The following is a 22857-nucleotide window of genomic DNA, read 5'->3' as shown; positions in this document are numbered from 1 at the left end:
GCAGAGTCATCTTGCTTCTCAGCCTCACGCACTGGCCTCGTAAACAGATTCCCTAAATGATCCCCAAGATTCTGATGTCACATTCGGAGGGGACGCTTGCTTTTCTTTTTTGCCAATTCTGCCACTTTTTAAGTCATTCCTATCCAGTCAACCACTGTCAAGAGCCATCAATGAGTGTTAATGCTCTGTTATTAAAGAATTCTTGGTAACTTGTTTCATAGGGAGAGTTGGCCAAGGGCGGCCATGGGAAGGCAAGACGAAGAAAACCCATTTCAACTACTCCAAGTTGATTTCTGTGAAACACAGAGAATCAACTGATGTCCCATGCAGGCTCATTTGGAGTAAAGTGGTGTGTATTACAGCCAGAAAGGCAAATGAAGTAAATCACACAGTGAGCAAACCAGTTAACAGTAGCAGAAAATGTTAGTGGTGTCTGGGTGGCTCAGTTGGTTGAGCATCCGACATCAGCTCAGGTCATGATCTCGTGGTTCAAAAGTTCAAGTCCCGCATCGGGCTCAGTGCTGAGAGCTCAGAGCCTGGAGCCTGCTTCAGATTCTGTGTCTCCCTTTCTGCCCCTTCCCTGCTCTCTCTCTCCCCCCACTCTCTTTCTCTCAAAAATAAATAAACATTAATTTTTTTTAAAGCAGTAGTAGAAAATGTTAGAAGTGAAAATACAGATGTAACCCAATGGATTACACTCATACTCTTGTAAGTTACTAGTATGAGAGTATTATATTTAAAGCATATCGCCCCACACCTGTTAGGAGGGCCATTATAAAACCAAACAAACAGAAGACAGCGAGTGTTACTATAAATGATTGTAAAATGGTGCATCTTCTGAAAAAAACATGATGGAGGTTCCTCAAAAGATTAAAAATAGAACTACCATTTGAGACCAAACAATTCCATTTCTCGGTATGCATCCAGAGCAACTGAAATCAGGATCTCAGAGAGACATCTGCACACCCGTATTCACAGCGGCATTACTCACAATAGCCAAAAGGCAAAAACAACTATACTTCTAGCCACAGATGAATGAACAGAGAAAATGTGGTGTATACATACCAGGGAATGTTACCAAGCCATAAAAAAGGAAATCCTGAATCACGCTACGACACGGATAAAACCCGAGGACATAATGCTGAGTGAAATGAACCACTCACAGAAAGACAAATACTCCATGATTCCACTTATATGAGGTTATCTACAGTATTCCAACTCGAAGAAACTTTTGGTGTTTTATATATATATAACCAATATACATAAACATATACATGGATCAGCTCTCTCCTAGGGATGCAAAAATATCAAAAGCAGGAGCAACAGGGCACCTTATGCTTTTCTTAGTTTACCCTGAGGGTAACAAGTCCTATCTCTATGGTCACTGGAGTAGTGTTCACCGGAAAGCAGCCTGTTCAGAGCCCTATGCCCCCGCACTGCCCCACCGAGCATTTGCACTTAGCTTCACAGCACAGCGAGTGCAATGTCAAAATCACTACGGAAAGACTCTTTACCTTGGTGCAAGGAACCTGGGAAACACTGGACACGGTCAGCTCCTGAGGACAGTTCCCAGAAGAGGCCACAGGTCACAGGTGGGGTGGGCTGCCGGCTGGAACGGCTGTCGCTACGCGCAGCATGCCCTAAACCCTGAAACGGAAGAAACCACGTGCGTGTGACCAGGGTGGAACAATTCTGAGTCGTCTCTTTTTGTAGGTTCTTAAATTCCTGCAGGAACATCGCACTTAACTGCTTCACCCGTGCTTCTGAAGGCAGGCTGGAAATGGAAGCTGTCTGCCTGTCTCATGTACTCATAAACACTTCCTCAAAGCAGTGTGGTTTCTTCCTCGGCACCTGTGCTCACTTTCTGGCTCTTATTCCTCCACTCACTCACTGTCCTCAGTTGTGTCACTTGCTTCAAGCAATCCAGGTCCTACATTTAGATTCATGGCTACGTATCCATCAGCTGTACCTAAGAACCACTAGACTGGCACATTCCCCTGCACCTTACATGTGGAGGGCAGCTTCTGAGGAGGGGATGCTGGGGACAGGATAGCAGGTGTAGAGCCTCGCTATACATTTGCCAAGTATGGTCTGCAGAACAGCAATGGAGCCATCACATGGAGCGTGCTAAACAAGCAGGATGCTGGACCCTACTCCAGAACTACTGAATCAGAGCCTGCATTTAACAAGATCCCTGCATGAACTGAACGTCGAATGGACATTACAGTTTGAGAAGCTCTGGTGTAAAATCTGAATATATTTGGAGCCAGATTTTAGAATTCACGGAGGGGGTATCGTTTCCGTAAGTGCAAGGCTACTTCTAGAATAAGGAAATAAATACTATTAATCAAATACTTATTTGTGGGATGCATTACTTACTTTCTTTGAAATAAGAGGAATAAATAAATCCAATTATTTTACGGATAGGGCCTTAAAGCATCATCAATAAGTTTAATAACCTTCCACAATGAGACTTAAATACATACTCTTTTTCTTTGTATTTTAATGAATCTTTTCATAAGGCATAGTTAAATCGTATTAGTAACAAATAGGCGTGTTATCGTAATTTAATAATACTGAGAAATAATTCCCCCCAAAAGGGAAACAGGGCATAAACAGGTGAATTTTACATGAAGTAAAAGGAATCTAAGTGCTAGAACCCTCCATTTCCACATGCCCTTACAGGGACCAGCAACTAACATGCTATTTAAGTCTTTGTTCTTTTTCTTAAAGGCAGACTCAAAAACTATATAACTGTGAACCTCCGTAAAACCCGGAACCATCCCTGGCCTAATTAATTATGAAAACCATTTTTAACTTTGGAATATACCACTTTTTAGTTTCTTTCAATATACTAGGAAATACCTCAAATTATATCACAATCATATAGTCTACAAATGAAAATAACTATTGAAGGAGGACCTGGAAATAATTCTGCTCATAGGTAAGAGAAGTTCTTTGTAATAAAAAGATTCATATCTTTCAAAGTTATCATGTAACACCATTAAACTAAACATATACATGGTTTATTCATATTTCTCTTCCGCTCTTCTTTTTCTCCCAAATTAACTAAAAAACCTGAATATTGCTGGGGGAAGGGGAATAACTAAAAGAAATACACAAAAATACTTTCTGGGCATTTTTGTTTACTTCCGCTTTATTATTTTCTTCAAGTATTACAAGGTCATATCTATTTGTGCTTCTTTGCGTGTTTTAGAAAATACAAAAGGTGGGGCGCCTGGGTGGCTCAGTCGGTTAAGCGCCCGACTTCAGCTCAGGTCACGATCTCGCAGTCCGCGAGTTCAAGCCCCACGTCGGGCTCTGGGCTGATGGCTCAGAGCCTGGAGCTTGCTTCCGATTCTGTGTCTCCCTCTCTCTCTGCCCCTCCCCCGTTCATGCTGTGTCTCTGTCTCAAAAATAAATAAATGTTAAAAAAAATTTTTTTTAATAAAAAAAAAGAAAATACAAAAGGTAAAACAAAAAAGTTTTAAAAACTACACAGAAAAAATGAGATAAATTCTGCTAACACTTTAGTGTCTCAAACTATTTAGATATAGATATTTTTAATGTGATTTTGAGTGTGTATATTTGTGTGTATTTGTGTTTACGTGAGTTGAAGAGTTCTGAAAATTGCTATTTCATCCACCAAACTCCTCATATAGTTTTCCAGAGAAATAAAAACAGCCTTGCCTTTTATATTTGGCTACAATGTATTTCTTATGTATCATTATCAGTTAAATGATCTCTCAATGTTGGGAACTTTGTTTCTGATGTTTCATTTTTATAAATAAAGCTATTGTGGAAATGGCTATAGATGTTTCCTCTTATATTTTTCTCATTCCATCCTTCGGATAAATACCTTTAACAGAAATTGTTAAATACTATTTTGAAACATATTACCCGTTTGCTTTCTGAAAAATTTTATCATCTACAGCAACATCAAAAGACTTCATTAAGAAAAAAAGTATCTGCCATTATGAAAGTCAAAAAATGTGTTTTTGTTTTTAAAACTGCTTTATTAAAGTAAAATATGGGGGCGCCTAGGTGGCTCTGTTAGCTAAGCATCCAACTGTTGATTTCAGCGCCAGTTGTGATCTCACGGTGAGTGAGTTCAAGCCCCACATCAGGCTCTGTGCTGATGGTGCAGAGCCTGCTTGGGATTCTCTCTCTCTTTCTTTCTCTGCCCTTCCCCCTGCTCGCTCTCGCTCGCTCTCTCTCTCTCTCTCTCAAAAATAAACTTTAAAAAATAAAGTAAAATATGCATACAGAATAGTGTACAACTTAATGAGCTATCACAAAGCAAACACACCCTTGTACTCCCAACCAAGGTATGGAATATTAGCGGCATGAAAGCCGCCTCATATCCCTGCTAGATGCACAAAATTTATCCATGCTACTCATTTTATCTACAGTTCACTCACTTTTGTTGGTGGGTAATAATTAATTATGCAAATATACCACAATTTGCCATTCTCTTGTTGAGACACACTATATCATTTAATGTAGTTTATATATTTGGGCGCTGCTGTTTTGGTCATACAAAAAAGTAAACTTTTAAGTAAACTTACATGTATTTAACATATATATTAAACCTATCAATCTTTTTCTTTTGTTATTACATTATTGGTGCTATCCTTTAAAAATCTTTTCCTTGGGGTGCCTGGGTGGCTCAGTGGGTTGAGCCTCCGACTTCGGCTCAGGTCATGATTTTGGTGCATGGGTTCGAGCCCCATGTCGGGCTCTGTGCTGACAGCTCAGAGCCTGGATCCTGCTTCAAGTTCTGTGTCTCCCTCTTTCTCTCTGCCCCTCACCCACTCATGCTCTCTCTCTCTCAAGAATGAATAAACATTAAAAAAATTTTTTCTTAACTTTTCCTACCACAGGATTATGAAATGTTTACCTACATTTTCCTCTAATACTTTTTTCATTGTTTGTATCTTCACTTCACTTGGAATTTACTTGGATGTAAAGAGTTAAGTAGTTGTATGTCTGTTCATCTTCCCTCAATGGGTAGGCAATTTTCCCAAGAGCTTTTATGAAATAACCCATCTTTTCCCCCTGCTGTCATAAAATGCTTCCTTTATTATATACTAAATTCCCAAATATATACTTGAGTCTCTTTCTGGATGTTCTCTTATGTTTTTAAAACATGCTAATATATTCTTCAATTGGTCATGTAAGTACAAAGTATAAAATTCAAGAGGAAAAACAGAGCGTATAAAGATAGTAAATAAGGCTTCTTTCACACCTGCCCACCAGACACATAGCTACTCTTCTCAAGTTCGACCATGGCTTTGAGTCATTTGTCTACCATTCCAAAAGTAATCTGTGCCTATAAAAAAAGTAAATATACACTCCTGGGTATATTAACATGTCTTTAAAATAGCATACCAAAGCACAGTTCTAGAGTTTGCATTTTCATATAAATCAATTCATCCGTGCTATCTCATCCTTGGTAATATCTGCATTATATGAATTTATTTAAAACCTATACCTCCTGATGAACTGAAACACTGTGTGTCATCTTTTGCTATTATCGGTAAACCTGAAATGAGTATCTGTGGGTAAATCTCAGAAGTACAATTCAGGATTGAAGTATATATGTATTTTTTAAACTACACACTTTGCAGGGTGCCTGGGTGTCTCAGTTGGTTAAGCATCTGACTCTTGATTTCAGCTCAGGTCATGATCTCATGGTTTGTGAGATCTCATCGTTTGTCCCTTGTTGGGCTCTGCAATGACAGCACGGAGCCTGCTTGTGATTCTCTATCTCTCTCTCTCTCTCTCTCTCTCTCTCTCTCTCTCTCTCTCTCTGCCCCTCCCCTGCTCTCTTTCTCAAAATAAAATAAACATTAAAAAAACTATTTATTTTGAAATAATTACAGATATATGCTGTTGTAAGAAATAACACAGATATGCCCTGTGTCACTCACCTAGTTTCCCCCAAGTGGTACCATTTTACAAAACTACAGTACATTATTACAACCAAGATATTGACTCTGATACAGCTGACATACCGAATATTTCCATTGCAAGAATCCTTCATGTTGCCCTTGTGTAGCCATACCCACTTATCTCTTTCCCCTATCCCCTTCTTTTTTTTTTTTTTAATTTTTTTTCAACGTTTATTTATTTTTGGGACAGAGAGAGACAGAGCATGAACGGGGGAGGGGCAGAGAGAGGGAGACACAGAATCGGAAACAGGCTCCAGGCTCTGAGCCATCAGCCCAGAGCCTGATGCGGGGCTCGAACTCCCAGACCGCGAGATCGTGACCTGGCTGAAGTCGGACGCTTAACCGACTGCACCACCCAGGCGCCCCTCCCCTATCCCCTTCTTAACCCCTGGGGACCACCAGTCTATTCTCCATTCCTATAATCTTGTCATTTAAAGAATGTTACATAAATGGAATCATGCAGAATGTAACTTGTTGGGATTGGCATTTTTCACTCAGCATAATGCTCTGGGGATTCATCAAGGTTGTTGCCTGTATCGACAGTTCATTTCTTTTTATTGCTGAGTACTATTCCATGGTATGGATGTATTATAGTTTGTTTAACTATACACTGAAGGACATTTGGGCTGCTTCCAAATTTTTGGCTATTAAAGATAAACATGCTATAAACATTTATGTACAGGTTTTTGTGATCATAAATCTTCATTTTTCTGGGATAAATGGCCAGTAATTCAATTCACGGTTTGAATGGCAGTTGCAGGCTTCGTTGTTTAAGAAATTGCCAGATTGTTTTCCCAAAGTGGCTGTGCCATTTTACATTCCTACCAGCAATGTGTAAGTGGTTCAGTTTCCCTGCATCTTTGGCAGCATCCAATGTTGCCACTAGTTTTTATTTTAGCTATTCTGATAGGTTTATAGTAAGATGTCATCGAGATTCTAATTTGCATTTCCAAAATGACTAACGATGTCCAACATCTTTTCACATACTTATTGACCATCTATGTATACTCTTTGGTAAAATGTCTCTTCATGTATTTTGCCCATTTTCGAATTGGATACTTTTTTTGTTATTGATTTCTTAGAGTTCTTTATATATTCTATGGTACTAGACTTTTCCAAGTGGTTTGCAAATATTTCCCCGGTCTGTAGCTTCTATTTTCATCTGTCAACACTCTTTCAAAGTAAAAAAAAAAAAAAAAGCTAATAATTAAGTCCATTTGATTGATCTTTCTATGAATCATGTTTTTGTTGCCAAGTCTAAGAACTCTTTGTCTATTCCTAAATCCTCCGAATTTTCTGTTTTATTCTAACACTTTTATAGTTTGAAGTCCATGACCCATTTTGAGTTAATTTTTACATAATGCATGAGACTGAAATTGAGGTCCATCTTTTCCGTATAAATGTCCAATTGCTCCAGCACGATTTGTTAAAAGGGCGTCTGTCTCCATTGAAACGCATTTGAACCTCTGTCAAAAGTCAGTTGTGCACATTTGTGTGGATCTTCATCTGGGTTCTCTGTCCTCTTCCACCAATCCACCTATCCCTCCACCAATACTACAGTCTTGATTATAGCAGCCATAAGAATTGGGTAGACTGATTCCTCCCATTTTGCTTTCTTCCAAATTCATTTTTTTGTTTTTATTTTTAATATTTTAGTGTAGTTAATAAACAGTGCAATATTGGTTTCAGAAGTAGAATTCACTGATTCATCACTTGCACACAACACCTAGTACTCATCACAAGTGCTCCCCTTAGCTCCCATCACCCATCTAGCCCATCTCCCACCCACCTCCCTCTATGTACCCTCAGTTTTCAAAATTCTTCAACTATTCTAGTCCTTTGCTTTTCCATATAAAAATTAGAATAATATTATCAATATCCACATATATCTTCCTTGGGATTTTGATAGGAATTACTATCAAAACTTTCATATATCTCCTTCGGGAGAATAGACATCTTCCACTCCATGAACATGACATGTCTTTCCCTTTATTTAGACCTTTTGTTCTTTCATTGTACTGTGCAGTTTTCAGCATACAAATCTTGTACATGTTTTGTTAGATTTATAACTAATTATTTCTTTTTTGAGCAATTATCACATTTTAAAATATCTGTGTTAATATGTTCTGATATTTTTATATTGAGCTTATATTCTGTGACCTTGCTGAACTTGACTTATTAGTTCTGGGATTTATTTTATTTTTTTTAACAAATCCTTCGATATTTTCTATGTACACAATCATACCATCTACACATAAAAACATTTATATTCTTTCCTTCCTTCCCAGTATCAGTGCCTTTTTCCCCTTTTCTTGCCTTACACTGTTACATAAGAGTGCTAAAAGCAGATATTCTTGCCTTGCTCCCAACCTTAAAAAGAAAGCATTAAATCCTTCACCTTTAACTATGATGTCTATAGCATTTTTTGAAGATTACCATATATCAAATTGAATAAATCTCTCCTAGTCCCGATTTTTTATGAAAGTTTCTTGTGAATAGGTGTTGAATTTTGTCAAATGCTTTTTCTGTATCAATTGATATGGTCATGGGTCTCCTCTTCTCTAACCTGTTCATACAGTGGATCACATAGGTTGATTTTCAAATACTGAACCAGCCTTTCATCCATGGAACACATTCCCCTCGGTCATGCTTTATAGTTCTTTTTATATATTGATGAATTTTATTTGCTACTAACTTGTTAAGTATTTCTGCATCTCTTTAAGAGATATTGGTATGTCTTTTTCTTTTTTGTATTGTTTTTGTCTGCTTTTAGTATTAGGGTAATACTAACTTGATGTAATGAATTGAGAAGACTTTCCTTCTATTTTCTGGAAAAGACTGTGCAGGATTGGTATTAATTATTTTTTAAGTGTGTAATAGAAATCTCCAAGAAACCAACTGGACCTGGATATTTCACGTGGGGAAGATTTTAAATCATGAGTCCCATTTCCTTAATAGTTACAGGGATGTGCAAATTATCTACACTGTATCGGGTGAGTTGTAATAGTCTGTGCTTTTCAAGGAATTGATTTATTCCATCTAAGTTGTCAAATTCATGTGGGTAAAATTGTTCATATTACCTTTATTCTTTTCGATGTCTTGTAGGATCTGCAGTGATACCTGCTGTTCGATTCTGGATATTGGTAATTGGCGTTTTTCTCTTTTCTCAGTCTTGCTAGAGGTTTGTCAATTTTATTGATCTTTTCGAAGAACCAGTTCTTCGTTCCACTGATTTTCTCTGTTCTTCTGTTTTCAATTTAATTGACATCTGATTTTATTTTTCTTATTTTCTTTCTTCTGTTTGCTTTGGGCTTACTTTGCTATTCTTTTTCTAGGCTCTTGAGGTGGGAACTTAGATTATTGGTTTAAGACATTTCCTCATGTTTAATAATATGAAATTAGTCCTATACATTTCCCTCTCACAACTGCCTTGGCTACTGCCCACAAATTTTGTTATGTTGTATTTTCAAGTTCATTTGGTTCAATGTATTTTTTTTAATTTCCCTTGACATTTCTTCTTCGACTCGTGGATTATTTAGAAACGTGTTTAATTTCAAAGCATTGGATCATATTATCTTTCTATTATTGACTTCTAGTTTAATTTTATTGGTTGGAGTCAGAGAATATACTCTATAGGGTATCAAATCTATTAAAATTTTAAGATTGTTTTATGATGCAGTATGTGGTCTTTCTTGGTATATGTTCATGGGCCTGTGAAAAGAATGTGTATTTTGTGCTGCTTAGTGGAATGGTTTATGAATGTTAATTAGATCCTGTTGGTTGATGGTGCTATGAATTATTCCATATCCTCACTAATTTTATGTGTAATTGTCTTGTCAGTTGTGGAGAAAGAGGCGTTGAAGTGTTCACCTATAATTATGGATTTGTCCATTTCTCCCTTCAGTCCTATCAGTTTTTACTTCACATATTTTTTGTAGGACTGTTGTTTGGTGTTTTACAGTTAGGATTGCCATGTTTTCTTGGCGGATTGATCCTTTTATCTGCATTGATCCTTTTATCTCTATATAATGTCCAGCTCTGTCTCTGGCAATTTCTTTGTCTATATTATCTAATGATATAATCTTGAATTCCTTTGATTAATGTTTGCATAATATATATGTAATCGTATGATTTTTTTTTTTAAGATTTTATTTTTAAACAATCTCTACATCCAATATGGGGCTTGAACTCACAACCCTGAGATCAAGAGTCACATGCTCCACCAACTGAGCCAGCCAGGTGATCCTATAATTGTATGATTTTATATATGTTCCTATACTTGTTACTTTCAACGTGCCTATATTGTTATATTTGAAATGAGTTCCTTATAGAGAGCATACAGTTGGTTCGTGTTTTTTGTAGTCCACCCTGACAATTTATGTCTCTCATTTGATGTTTTTAGATTATCTGCATTAATGTAATTATTGATGGGTTAAGGCTTAAGTCTGCCATCTTATTTATTTTCTGTTTTTTCTATTTTTCATTTGTTTTTTCTTGTGTTTCAAGTGGATTAGATGACATTGCAGAATTCCATTTTGATGTATCTAGTGTTTTGGAATGTATCTCTTTATTTTTTAAAAAGTTTTTAATGTTTATTTTTGAGGGGGGGTGCACAAGCCAGGGAGGGGCAGAGAGAGAGGAGGACACAGAATCCAAGGCAGGCTCCAGGCTCTGAGCTGTCAGCACAGAGCTGTGGGGCTCAAACTCTCGAGCTGTGAGATCATGACCTGAGCCGAACTCGGATGCTTAACCGACTGAGCCACCCAGGTGCCCCGAAATATATCTCTTTAGTATAATTTTTCAGTGGCTGCTCTGGGTATTACATATATACATAATTTGTCTATTGGTGGCATCTTTTTACCAGTTCAAGTGAAGTATAGGAAACTTACCTACCTTTTATGTCCCTTTTCCTTCTCTATTTAAAATATAGTTGTATTAAATATTTCTTCTACGTTTCTTTAGAAGCTCCATCAAACCACGTTATAATTTTCATTTCAACCACCTACTATAATTTAGAAACCTCACAAGAAGGAAAGTCTAATGTATTTACCCATACTTTTGCTTACCATGTTTTCTTGTCTTGATTTCCCAAAGTCCCCCCCCACCCTTTTTTTTTTTTTTTTTTTTGTCCCTTCTGTTCAGAGAACATTCTCAAGCTACTTTGCTGGCGGAAGGTCTGCTAATAGCTGGTATATGTGCTGCCGAAGCGAGCACAGGTCTGCTAATATCTGGATCTTATATAAACCTTCTATTTTAAATGGCCTTCTCGGACACTGATCTCAGAGGGGAAAGGAGGATGATACCTCAGCACTGCTCCATTGACACTCAAATGGGAGTTTCTCATTACTGCTGGTTACAGTTATGGGTTCTGTCTCTGAATAAGGTCTCCTAAGACACTGAGCTGGGGTTAGTAGCTTCATTACCACTGGGCAACGGTGAGTCTCTGCAAGGCCTCTTCTGTCACAATCCAAGTTAGGGATGCCTAACTTTTTTTCCAGGTGGAGATGGAAGTCTAGATTCCCCAAATGATCACCACTGACACTGCAATGGGAAAAAGGAGCAACTTATTACTGGCCAGTGGGGCTGAAAGTCCTGGCTCCTTTTTTGGTTTCCGACTGCACTTCATTAGGAGTATTGTTATAGCCTGTAGTGGATAAAAGTCTAAGTTCCCCACTCTGCTTTTCCTGGCATGGGTGGTGGTGGGGCTAGTTTTTTTGTTTTGTCTTGTTTTGTTTTTCTATAATGTTTGGTGGAGTAAAGAGGTTACTGAGTAAAAGTGTTCTATTTTACCAGCTATTCCTTTCCTATCTTTCTGGATAAAAAGAGTAGACTTCCTTGGGATTTCTTTTTTTGTTTGTAGCCATTGGCATCCCGTGTTGCTGCCCTCTTAATTACTCAGTCTTGGACACATGAAGCCAGAAGAAAATTTAGAGAACTCCCCACTGGATCATTCCTCTGGTCCTGATGTCCTCAACCAGTCTTTCTTCTTGTCTCCACCTTTCAGAACCTTGTGTTTATTCTATGTATAACGTCCATGGTTTTCAGTTGAACTTACTGAGAGGAACAGGAGAAAGTACTTCTACTCCAATACCCAGAAGTCTACATTTTTAGTTTAGATTATCATTGGTGATTATCTAATTGCCTTCTATAGATGTACCGATTTACATTTCCATAGAGTTGGTCTTGTTTTCTGCTATTGGTCTTCATGGTAGAAATTGCTCTGTCATCTATCTGTCTTTGCCCTCACATCTAATTTGTCCAGGTTATAGGGGTTTCACGCCTGCCATTTTAGAGTCAACTTAAGCATTTCTGGTAGGAAGTTCTTCTTTATGGGTGGAAAGGACGTAGGGACTGCCATTCAGAAGTAAGCTTTCCACAGATGTTCTCCTTCTTGCATTTGCCTGCCTCCTACTCAGCACCATTCACCTGACTTGAAGACTGTTAGTGAACCTTTTCTAAGCCTATTCCACCTACAGAAAAAAAGAAAACACCGCACAGAGTCGTGAGGAGGGAAATTTTATTCCAATTTCTCGTATCTCATTTTAATTTATTTGAAATCAGGCTATATTTGACAAAACTTCCTTGACGCTTGTGGTATTTTATTGGGATAATTCTTTTGTCTCTCCGTTCTCTCCCACCCTGTATGTATGCTTCTCATTGTCCATTTTTATCAGCATTTTAAGAGTATGTGTATGCAAACTGCTGTCTTTCAGAGATGCCTCAAGTGTATACCTTTTATAAATACCTTATTTTCAGAGGCAGAAGGTACCAGTAAGAAAACTGGGGATGGACAACGGCAGTTTTGTTGGAGGAGTATCCAGTGTCACTCATTTAGCCCTTACACTTGATTATACCACCTCTCTGTTTTCCAGACTTTTGTGTCTTGTAAGTCCTTAAACGCTACTTTCAACACTAGTATGAACAGTATATTCCAAGATGAAGAAGGCGGCAATACCGTGTGGAAGCTTTACCATTTAAAACAGGAATACAATTAAAACACCTTCACTCAGTTAAAGCTTATTGCCATTAATACATTGTCCGCCAAATGCATTTTGCTTGTTGTTGTTTTTTTTTTTTAATTCAAAAGCTGAAGCTCCTGTTTTTCTCTACAAAGAAACACACAAACACAAAATAAAAAGATTAACTCTTTATGTACCTCAATGTAGTATACGATGGTAGGTGTGTGTGTACATACACAAACTTCTGATAAAATATTTGCTCACGGTAAAGTATTTTGAGCAGAAAAAAAGAAATGCATAAAAATGTAACTCCACATAATACTATTTAGCTATGACTGTTAAGTTTTCTTTGGAATATTCCACTCTAGTTTCTTCCTATGCACTTTTTTCTTCTTTTTATAAAATGGGCTCGCTCATACTATAAATACCATGTGAACCCTGCTTTATTCACTTAACATAATAATGTGTTTTCCCATTTGGTTAAATGGTCTTTAAAAACATGAGTCTTTAATGACTGTAATAATATTCTACCTTCATGACGGTATCATAATTTATTTAAACATTCTTCTATGTGAGGGTAAGCTTCTACAGTTTTGCTGTTTTTAATAATGCTGCAAGGTATATTATTTTACATAAATCTTTGATTTATTTTCTTTTCTTAGGATAGACTGCTAGAATTTGGATTATTGGACTGTGGCTGCTGCAGCACAAACTTCCCTCCTAGAGCAGGAAACACTGCTGTGGGTCAAGAACTAGCTGTTCGCTCCTGGCCACAGCACTGAGAAGAGATTGCAAATTCTGCATCCTTATAGCAAGACACTGTTGGGGTTCCCTTTCAAGTACTTATTTCCTGTGCAGCAGTGTGACCAGGCAAGCCTGGGGCTCCTCCTGCTAGCAAAAAGATTTGCCTGCTCTGCTCCTTTGGAAAGCTGCTAGGAACCAGGGAAACTGAGTCATAAACGTGTGCTTTCTCGTGTTTGCAGTCCTGCCTCTTTCCACCACTGGAGTAATAAGGATCAGATGACAGTGTGAATCAGCAGAAAGGTGCGACATTTTCTGCCGGAAGTCCTATCCACTAATTTATTTCAGGAGAAAGGAAAGAGTTCCCATGCTATAAGGAAATAGCATCTTTAAAACAAAATTGGGAACACTGTAACTATACATAAGTAGGCTTTTATTATTTATTTTCTTTGTTGGGGGGTAGGGAAGATAAAATTTAGGAACTCTATAGTTTCACCACACTATGTGACTATACTGGTGTATCTCTGATCACGTTGTACTTTCAATGAGGCACTTTCGAAGCTGCTTTCTTTTCCTTAATAAATCGTGTGAGTTATTTAATTGTAAAAATGTGGCTTGTCATATGCTACTTTATAATATTTCATTCCTTAAAGTAAGAATGTTCTCTATTGCTGCCAACACAAATATCACTATCTTTACACAAAAGGAACTCTCATCTGTCAACTAACTTTGAAACACCCAATTTCCACCAGTTGTTTGCTCTTCTTGGAGCAGCCCTAGCAGGGAACGATTTACATTTTATTTATTCATGCTCTTTGCTCATTTTTTCTATTGAGGAGTTAGGGTTTTTTTTTTTTTCTTATAGATTTGAGAAATACCTTTAAATATTGATGCTATTAACCCTATGTCTGTCATATTTGTTCCAAATATTTTTCCCACTTTTCAGGGTCATTTGATTTTGTACCTGGTGCATTTCTTCCCCCCCCCCCCCCCCCCTTTTTTTTTTAACCATTCAGAGATGTTTAAATTTAGTATGTTAATGTATCTCTTACTTTAGCATTTTTTTCTTTCTTATAGTTAGTATACATTCCCGAGTCCAAAATCACATGTATATTAAGGTATATTTTATTCTTCTAGTTTTATTGTGATTTTACTATTTTATTATGATTTTGAACAATAAGATATTTTTGAGAAATCGTTTGATTCATCATTGATTTAACTGCCATTTTTATCATATACTAAATTATTTCATATATAGGGTATTTTACAGACCTTCTAGGGTGCCACTGTACTGTTTGTGGATTCTTAGACTGTTTCCTGCAAGAGAATTGAGTACCCTGAATATTCTGTCCTCTGGTGCCATTGATTTTTTTCCCCTCAAAATTTTAACTAGTTCACCCATTTATTCTTCTAAATGAATTTTAGGATCAATAATTCAAGTTTCAAAAGAAAATCTGCTTATATTTTAAACATAAGATTTAAATTTTGTGATTATTAAAGATGTCTATACTGGTATACACATAAAAAGGCATTCGCGTTTACTACTAGCCATAGCATAACGAGTAGATACAGATTTTGAAGTCTGATAATGTCCAGTGCTAGTGTAAATATGGGGAGAATGAGCATTTTCATAGAGCGTCAATGAAAAAGGAAATTGGTAGCTTTTTAGAGGAAATCTGTGTCTATCAAAATGCAATATGTGCATACTCCTCGATCCAACAATTCCCCCTCTAGGAACTTGTCCCAAAGACAGTCTTACACATGTGTACACAAATATACAAGGCAGGTCATTGTGCCATCGCTTGCAATAATCCCCTAATGGAATCCACATAAAAGTCCAGTTACGATAGGTGAATGGTAAAGTCAACTATGGAGTATGCATACAATGGAATGTTGCATAGCTATTAAAAAGAACAAAGTATACCTATATGTAATGATATGGAACAAAATCTCTGAGATATATTATTAAATAAAAAAATAAGTTTCAGAGCAATATGACCAACATAAAGCTACTTATATTTTAAAATCTCTGTCTTTGTGTGTGTAGGTAGATAGGTAGTATGTATATGTATAAAGAGTATTTAGTCAGACAGACACTGAAAGCAATCATATTTACTTCTAGGGAGGTAGGTGAGGTTAGGGAGTAAAAAAGGATTATAATTTTTTTAATGTTTACTTATTTATTTTGAGAGAGGGATAGAGAGTACTGGTGCACACGAGTGGGGAAGGGGCAGATAGAATTCCAGGCAGGCTCTGCACTGCCAGCCCTCGATCTCACAACCGTGAGATCATGACCTGAGCTGAAGTCAAGAGTCCAACACTTGACTTGAACCAACTGAGCTGCCAAGGCTCCCCAAGAGATTGTAATTTTTTTTTTTCAACGTTTATTTATTTTTGGGACAGAGAGAGACAGAGTATGAACGGGGGAGGGGCAGAGAGAGAGGGAGACACAGAATCGGAAACAGGCTCCAGGCTCCGAGCCATCAGCCCAGAGCCTGACGCGGGGCTCGAACTCACGGACCGCGAGATCGTGACCTGGCTGAAGTCGGACGCTTAACCGACTGCGCCACCCAGGCGCCCCAAGAGATTGTAATTTTTAACCTAAGTATTTCTATATTATTTTAGGTATCTATTGCATGCTTATGTTCATGTACAACTTGTGTATTTTACAGAAAAAAATTTTAAAGTAACACATATTCATTATTAATATTACCTTCTCCTTTTATTAATATCACCTAACCTTTTGGGTAGTCTTTGTGTTTGTTCACTCTTGAACTGGGAGAAAGTTAACCCGACTTGGAGTTGGCCAACAGATAAATACATGTAACTCCAGGTTGGTGATGCCCCTTGGGTGGTACTTTCTGAACCCTCTATGGTTCCTCTGCTCTGGTACAAGTTGGTCTGGACACCTTGGGTATTTAATTAGCATTCATTGCAGACTACCCTAAGTAACTGAGGTGAGATTTTTTTTTCGCCCTATCATTGCATAGTTCTCTTCCCCAAAGCCCCATCAAACAAATAATACCCAAAAAGCCACAATCCAGGCACTCAATGCTAGATGAGCTCTCTCTGCCTTCACCTACAGAGTCTTGACAGTGTGTTAGAGCAGGGAGGGGACTTTACCTCCGGGGATGGATTTTACTGTTTCCCTACAGCACCACCGCTAAACAAGGAAGTGTAGTCTACGAAGATAGGAAAAAATTCACGTAGATGAGAAGATGTGTTTAGGTTATTTTGTACACGTCAGAAAGCCATGACCTACAGGAGACAGACTCAATACTGGCCAATGGTTTTTATTCTCAATGCAGCTCCCTCAGCCTTATAATCAGTGGAAATTCCTCTAGGAAACCTGCAAAAGGCTATCAGTCTTTTTTTTCCACTGGTATTTTGTTTTTATATTTTTCTGTGTCACCATGGGTACTTAAATGGAAAGTTGATGGGGGCGCCTGGGTGGCTCAGCTGGTTAAACGTCCGACTTCAGCTCAGGTCATGATCTTGTGGGCCATGAGTTCGAGCCCCATGTCGGGCTCTGTGCTGACAGCTCAGAGCCTGGAGCCTGCTTCAGATTCTGTGTCTCCCTCCCTCTCTGCCCCTCCCCCACTCGCCTTCTCGTTGTCTCTCGGTCTCTCAAAAATAAACATTAAAAAATTAAAAAAATAAATAAATAAATGGAAAGTTGGGAGAGGCTACTTCAGGGCCTATCAGCCAGATGATACTATAAACATGCTATTTTGTAAATAAAAGTAAAGCCCAAAACACAGCATAACAACCCTAGAGGACAAAAGAGGCCATACATACAGAAGGTGTATGTATACAAACATAAGCACAAGAGCACTTTTCTGCACTAGGGTGAGTGTATCTGCCACTTACTAATCAAGCTTGGTGGCTCTCTGGGGTATTAATTCTTGCAAGGACCAAATACACATTTATTGCCTGTGGGTACGGAAGAACAGGGGAAGGATTGTGGTAGCTGCTCTCAAGATCAGAAGCAAGGGGAGAAAAAGGAATGAGTGGAAGAATTAAGGGGCACAAAGAGGCTGAAATCTGAGTGGAAATAAAGGTAGACAGCGGGGCATAAATAGGGGATTAATACCTGCAAAGTGGTGAAAAGGACAGAATCCAAGAGGGGGTGCAAGAGAAAAAAAAAAACACCTCTATAAATTATCCGTAGGAAATGGAATCTCTCCTGGAAAAGACATTCAGCTTAATTTTTTCCGGACTTAAAACTGGAATTTAGTGCCACCAGAAAATAGTAGGTAAGCATGAAAGCTGAGGCAATTTATCACAGTTATCATTTCCACCGATAAGCGTTTCTTTGTTTGAACAAATGGCCACTATAAAAAAACAAAGTCGCAATTGAATTAACAACCTGGCTTACAGTGATGTCCCCAGTAAGAAAAAAAACATAGGAAAAACGATAATATAAAAAGATGGAATATATGTTTTGTTTTGTTTTGGTCTGAGGTTTGACGGAGATAAATGTGCCAGAGGGTATCTTCCACTTTTTACTTTAAATGTAGAAATACATGTTCTGTTCATATACTTCCTAAAATTTCTACATGTGAGAAGTGGGTGTTTAAAATTATCTAGTATCAGTGAAATCTGTTATATCTCAGGGTTTTGTTTGATCTTGTCAGCTACTCAGAGCAAGATAAGGCAGCAAAGGAGGGAACTTTGCACTAGACTTGCAGTGGGAACCTGTGTGTGTGTGTGCGTGTGTGCGCGCGCGTGTGTGCGTGTGTGTGCGTGCGTGTGTGTGCGCGCGTGTGCGTGTGTGTGCGCGCACGCGCGCTGGCGTAGGCAAAACCTACTGTTCACTCTGACCTCCATTCGGGGCAAAAAGGAAACTAGGGGATTCAGGACCCAGGACAGTGGGTAGTCCTTGGAAGCCCCCCTCCCCCGGCAATGGTCAGCAGACACTTATCTGTCGATGGGGATGCTGAAAGGCACTGTCACCGGTCTGCACTGTGGGCTAGCATAGCCCCAGCATAGCCACCAGGGCAGCCGGTGGAGTTCAGTAGGGGTTCATTCCTATGAAGGGGACCAAATGATTGACTAAGAAGAGAGTTCTGACCCGGAACACATGCAAGCTGCCTGAAATTTAGGAAGTCAGGCACAGATGGTTTGCTGTTACCAAGAGGCATCAGAAGGGTTAATATCTAATGAGCTGCCACTGAATCCGGGGAACTGGGAACCATACCCAGGGTCATGCAAGTCGGAGTGACACAGAGCAAACACTATAAAAGTTTCTTTTGTTAATAGTAGCATAACATCACATCCCATTTCAAATGATAGAATCTTCTCAAAGGAGAAATTTTGCATTTAAAGTCTGTGACTGACAACTGCTTCGTGGAATTGTGGAAAGAAGACTACGGAAGAGCAGACAGGCCAGCGGCTCAGGCTACCAGGCTGCTGCAGTCCGTCCAGGCCCCAGTGTAATGCACTAACTCTGAGCATCATCACTTAACCCTCCAGGACTTCAGTTTTCTCCTCCCAACAGTCTCCATGGCCACCTCAGAAACTCTCATTGAAGCCAATGAATGTTTAGTATGAGGCGCCTATTACAAATATTCTCTTGGTGAAAATTAGCCTACATTGTGACATTCCTACTTACTCAACAAATTGAAAGGAAATAATCACACTCCAAAATGGATGTTCGGAACATTCCAGCTTCCTTCGCTGAAGTCCTTTGAAAAGTAGACTTAGTAACAAGCACAGCACAACCCTGCAAGACTAATAATGAAATAAATCGTGTTAATCCTCGCGACGTGCAATTTTCTCTCACTCTTTGGTGCCCCGGTCAGCTGTCCCTGGGACAACAGCTGGTATATCAGGACTGGCTTTGCCCCACAGTTTGGGGCCATCAGTCCTGTCTCCCCTTGGCTGGCCAGGCACAACTATGGTATTGCTGAGCAACTAAACCGTGCTGGCTCTCATATGGGGGCAGAAAAGAGAGAGGTTGGTCTTAGATGCATGCAGAATGTGGGGGTTGCCTGGGTATGACAGATGGGCAGCACAAAGCATCCCGTCCCCCTATGAATTGCAGCAATAGGCCCCCACAATAGGTGGCCAGTGCAACCCAATCAGAAAGACTTCTCTGCCAGACCCAAGTTTCCTAGTGTGGGTTTCCCCCAGGTCTCCAGGGAAGACTGCCCTTGGGTCAATGCTACTTGAAATGCAAGGGAAGACCTGACATTCAGGAGCCTCGCCCAGGCCAGCAGTGCCCTGAATGGCTACATGAAGAATTTCCCAGGCCTAATTCAGTCATTATTTCACCACGGTCGTGGCACCAGAGGGGGAAGACTGGAAAGCAAGGGGCGCGGGAGGGGGAAACTATTATATGGATCTAATTTTGTGGAGAACGGCATAAGCTGTTGGGAACACTACTTCATAAAGCCCAGTGTACTCATCTCATAGCCCCTCATTGTTCATGGAATCCCGACATCGGCACGACACTCAGACCTTAAATTTATTCAGAACCAACTTCCCAAGAGCTCAAGATATTGCACACAAGTATTCATTTTTATTAATCTACTAAATCTTCACAAAGTTCCTCTCCCTTTGGTTAGAAATGAACAAAAAGCAGGGTTAATCTCTTATGTCTCTTTCAACTGCGGTAGCCTGATTTAAAGAGAACAATCTACCACAGGCGACACAGGAAGTTAAGGAGGATGCTCAGAAATACCGGTCCCTAAAGGAGAAAAAGAAAATCAACAGCACATCCACAAGCCTTTGCCCCTGAAGCTCCACTGGCCACAAACATGCAGGAGGGGCCAGCCCCACCCATAGCCCTTCCTAGTCTCAGACACCAAGAAAGCAGGAGGCGGTTTCAGAGCATGTATAGATTAGGTTCTTCTGACTTTACTGGGCCACATTTGAATTCGAGTTGCCACATTTGAATTCGAGTCATTTAAGAACAGCACTAACGAATACTCACTGAGGGTCTCTGCTTTATCTACATAGATGTCCAAAGACACTCTTCATGTCCTGTTTCTCCCCACTCTCGATAACAGCCTCCCCCTCTATTTACAGCATAATAAGTCTCTCTAATGGTTCCTCAAGAAATAGATCTGAAAATGGCAGGCACATTTCACCTTTGTCCAGCCAGGATCTCACGAGGTTGAGGATGCGGGTGTAGTTTGAAACCCATCATGACAAAACCATCCTCATTTGGCAAAGGGAAAAACCCCAATCATAATTCTCTGCTGAGGGTCATTAGAGAAAGCCCAAGAAAGAACAGGAAGAAGGGTCAAAGAGCAACTCTTGGATTTACAGAAGCACAGGCCACGAAATCAGAGCCTACTTGATTCAAGCCATGCACTAACAAGGATATATATGGACTAGGAGATTTTTATCCCCACGGTTTCATTCTACAAAACAGCACTGCATTTGCTCATCTTTCTGGATGGCCACGAAATAATGGTACATCTTGTAAATATAGGTGGGTTACTTCAGAGAGGGGGGTAGGAATTAGTTTTAAACCTGTCACATAGTTTCAAGTTATTTCCCATGGGATTTCATACCAGGCCACAGCACTGGAAGCCATAATTTCCATATTTATTGGAAACAGCGTCTCAGCCAAAGTGGTGCATTGTGTTCTCACAGTGAGACCTCACCCAGGGAAACAGAATTAGCTCACACTATCATCGTAAGTGTCTGGGGTCTTTTTTCAGAAAACTGTAATATTTGACCCCCTAATTCAGAGTAAGTTTCTTCAAATCCACCGCCTTTTAGCAAAGACTATAACTGGAGGAACTGATTTCTAACCTAATAAACTTCTTTGCCAACCTAACCAAAGAAGTTTAAATCTGTGTTGTGCAAATGGCTATTTGTTTTGACCCATATGTCTCCCAGCATTATTGCTTAGCTGAATCTAAAAGTTACATATTTTATGTTCCAAGTTTCACAATCTGTTAAAATATATTTTTATATGAAAAAAACATGCTTTCACATATTTTATATGTGAAAACTACGTGGGGGGGTGGGGGGTATACAGGCCATATACATTCAAACCATTAAAAAAAACTAAAGAATAAAGAACGCTATGTATTTTATGTGCAACAGATCTGAATATTGGATTTTAAAACCACTGATGGCTAGCATTGCATTATTAACTCATTAAGGCTTCCAGTTCAGAATACAACTATCTACACATTTGGATTTTTAGCTTTATTTAGGAACATTGGTACCTCTTTAGAACTATAGACAGCACAGGTTTGGCATGAAAATCAACACATTCACCACAAAAACTGTCATACACAAACTCTTGCACAAAGGGAAAAGGTTTGAGAAATTAGGTAAAATTAGTTACAGAGAACAAACTGGCTATTGTATACGATTGTTAAGAACCCAATATTTTCTTTATTTTTTTTTTAAGTTTATTTATTTTATCTTGGGGAGGGAGAGACAGTAGGGTAGAGAGAGAATCCCAAGCGGGCTCGGCATTCTCAGCACGAAGCAGTGCTCGAATCCACGAGCCATGAGATCATGACCTGAGCCAAAATCAAGAGTTGGATGCTAAACCAACTGAGACACCTAGGCATCCCTACAAGCCAATATTTTCTTAAAAAGAGTTACGTTGAAGATAGATTGGTATTAGTCTTAGATCACCAATACTTGATTCCTTCCTTTCATACTCATTCACTGATCTCTTAATTAAACCAAAAACAAACTGCGTTGATCCAGACAGTCTGAGTTAGGAGCAAGCGTTGACCACTGTGGTTAATAACAGTACCCTCCCATAATATATCCTATGGCAGATTAGGAATCTAATCCAGCATGGTTTTTGTTTTTATGTTTTTTAAAATGCGCTTTACATCTATAAGCGACTTAGAAATTCTTCAATGCTGTTTTGAATAAGGAAAAATTTTTTATTGTTATTTTTGATATAATTATAAAATATATAAACATAAAATTATAACATATTTTGGCAGTCTTGCAAAATTCTTCTTAAAATACTTTCCAAAAATTATTACACTCAAAGCAGCATATATACTCTCTACAAAGAGTATCCGTTTTTATCTCTGAATAGCTGAATCCATGCATTATGTTATTCACTACTTAAAAAATGTCATATTTCTAAGGAAAATGAATTAAATTTTCAGGTTCATCCTAATCCCATCTACCTCCACAGCTCCTCAATTCCATGATGCATGCTTTTTTCACATTTTAATGTTTTTGGAAATGAGATACATCTTCAAATG

General features: G+C 38.8%; 1 protein-coding gene across 10 annotated transcripts in view; it reads right to left on the bottom strand.

Moving 5' to 3' along the window:
* Nucleotides 1-22857, bottom strand: part of ENOX1 (ecto-NOX disulfide-thiol exchanger 1) — a 555199-nt gene that overhangs the window by 389785 nt on the left and 142557 nt on the right. For 8 of the 10 annotated variants that reach the window (XM_040448509.1, XM_040448518.1, XM_040448516.1 and 5 more), the window contains one exon: nt 1515-1647. The exons of the other annotated variants lie outside the window; for them this stretch is intronic. The gene's annotated coding sequence lies outside the window, so the exon portion shown is untranslated. The remainder of the gene's footprint in view (nt 1-1514; nt 1648-22857) is intronic. 10 annotated transcript variants of the gene reach the window in all.

Source organism: Herpailurus yagouaroundi, unplaced genomic scaffold (genome assembly GCF_014898765.1).
Source record: "Herpailurus yagouaroundi ecotype Mexico unplaced genomic scaffold, PumYag 197, whole genome shotgun sequence".
In the NCBI taxonomy this organism is placed as follows: Eukaryota; Metazoa; Chordata; class Mammalia; order Carnivora; family Felidae; genus Herpailurus; species Herpailurus yagouaroundi.
Note: the sequence above shows the minus strand (reverse complement) of the source record. Positions and strands in the feature narration are given on the sequence as shown.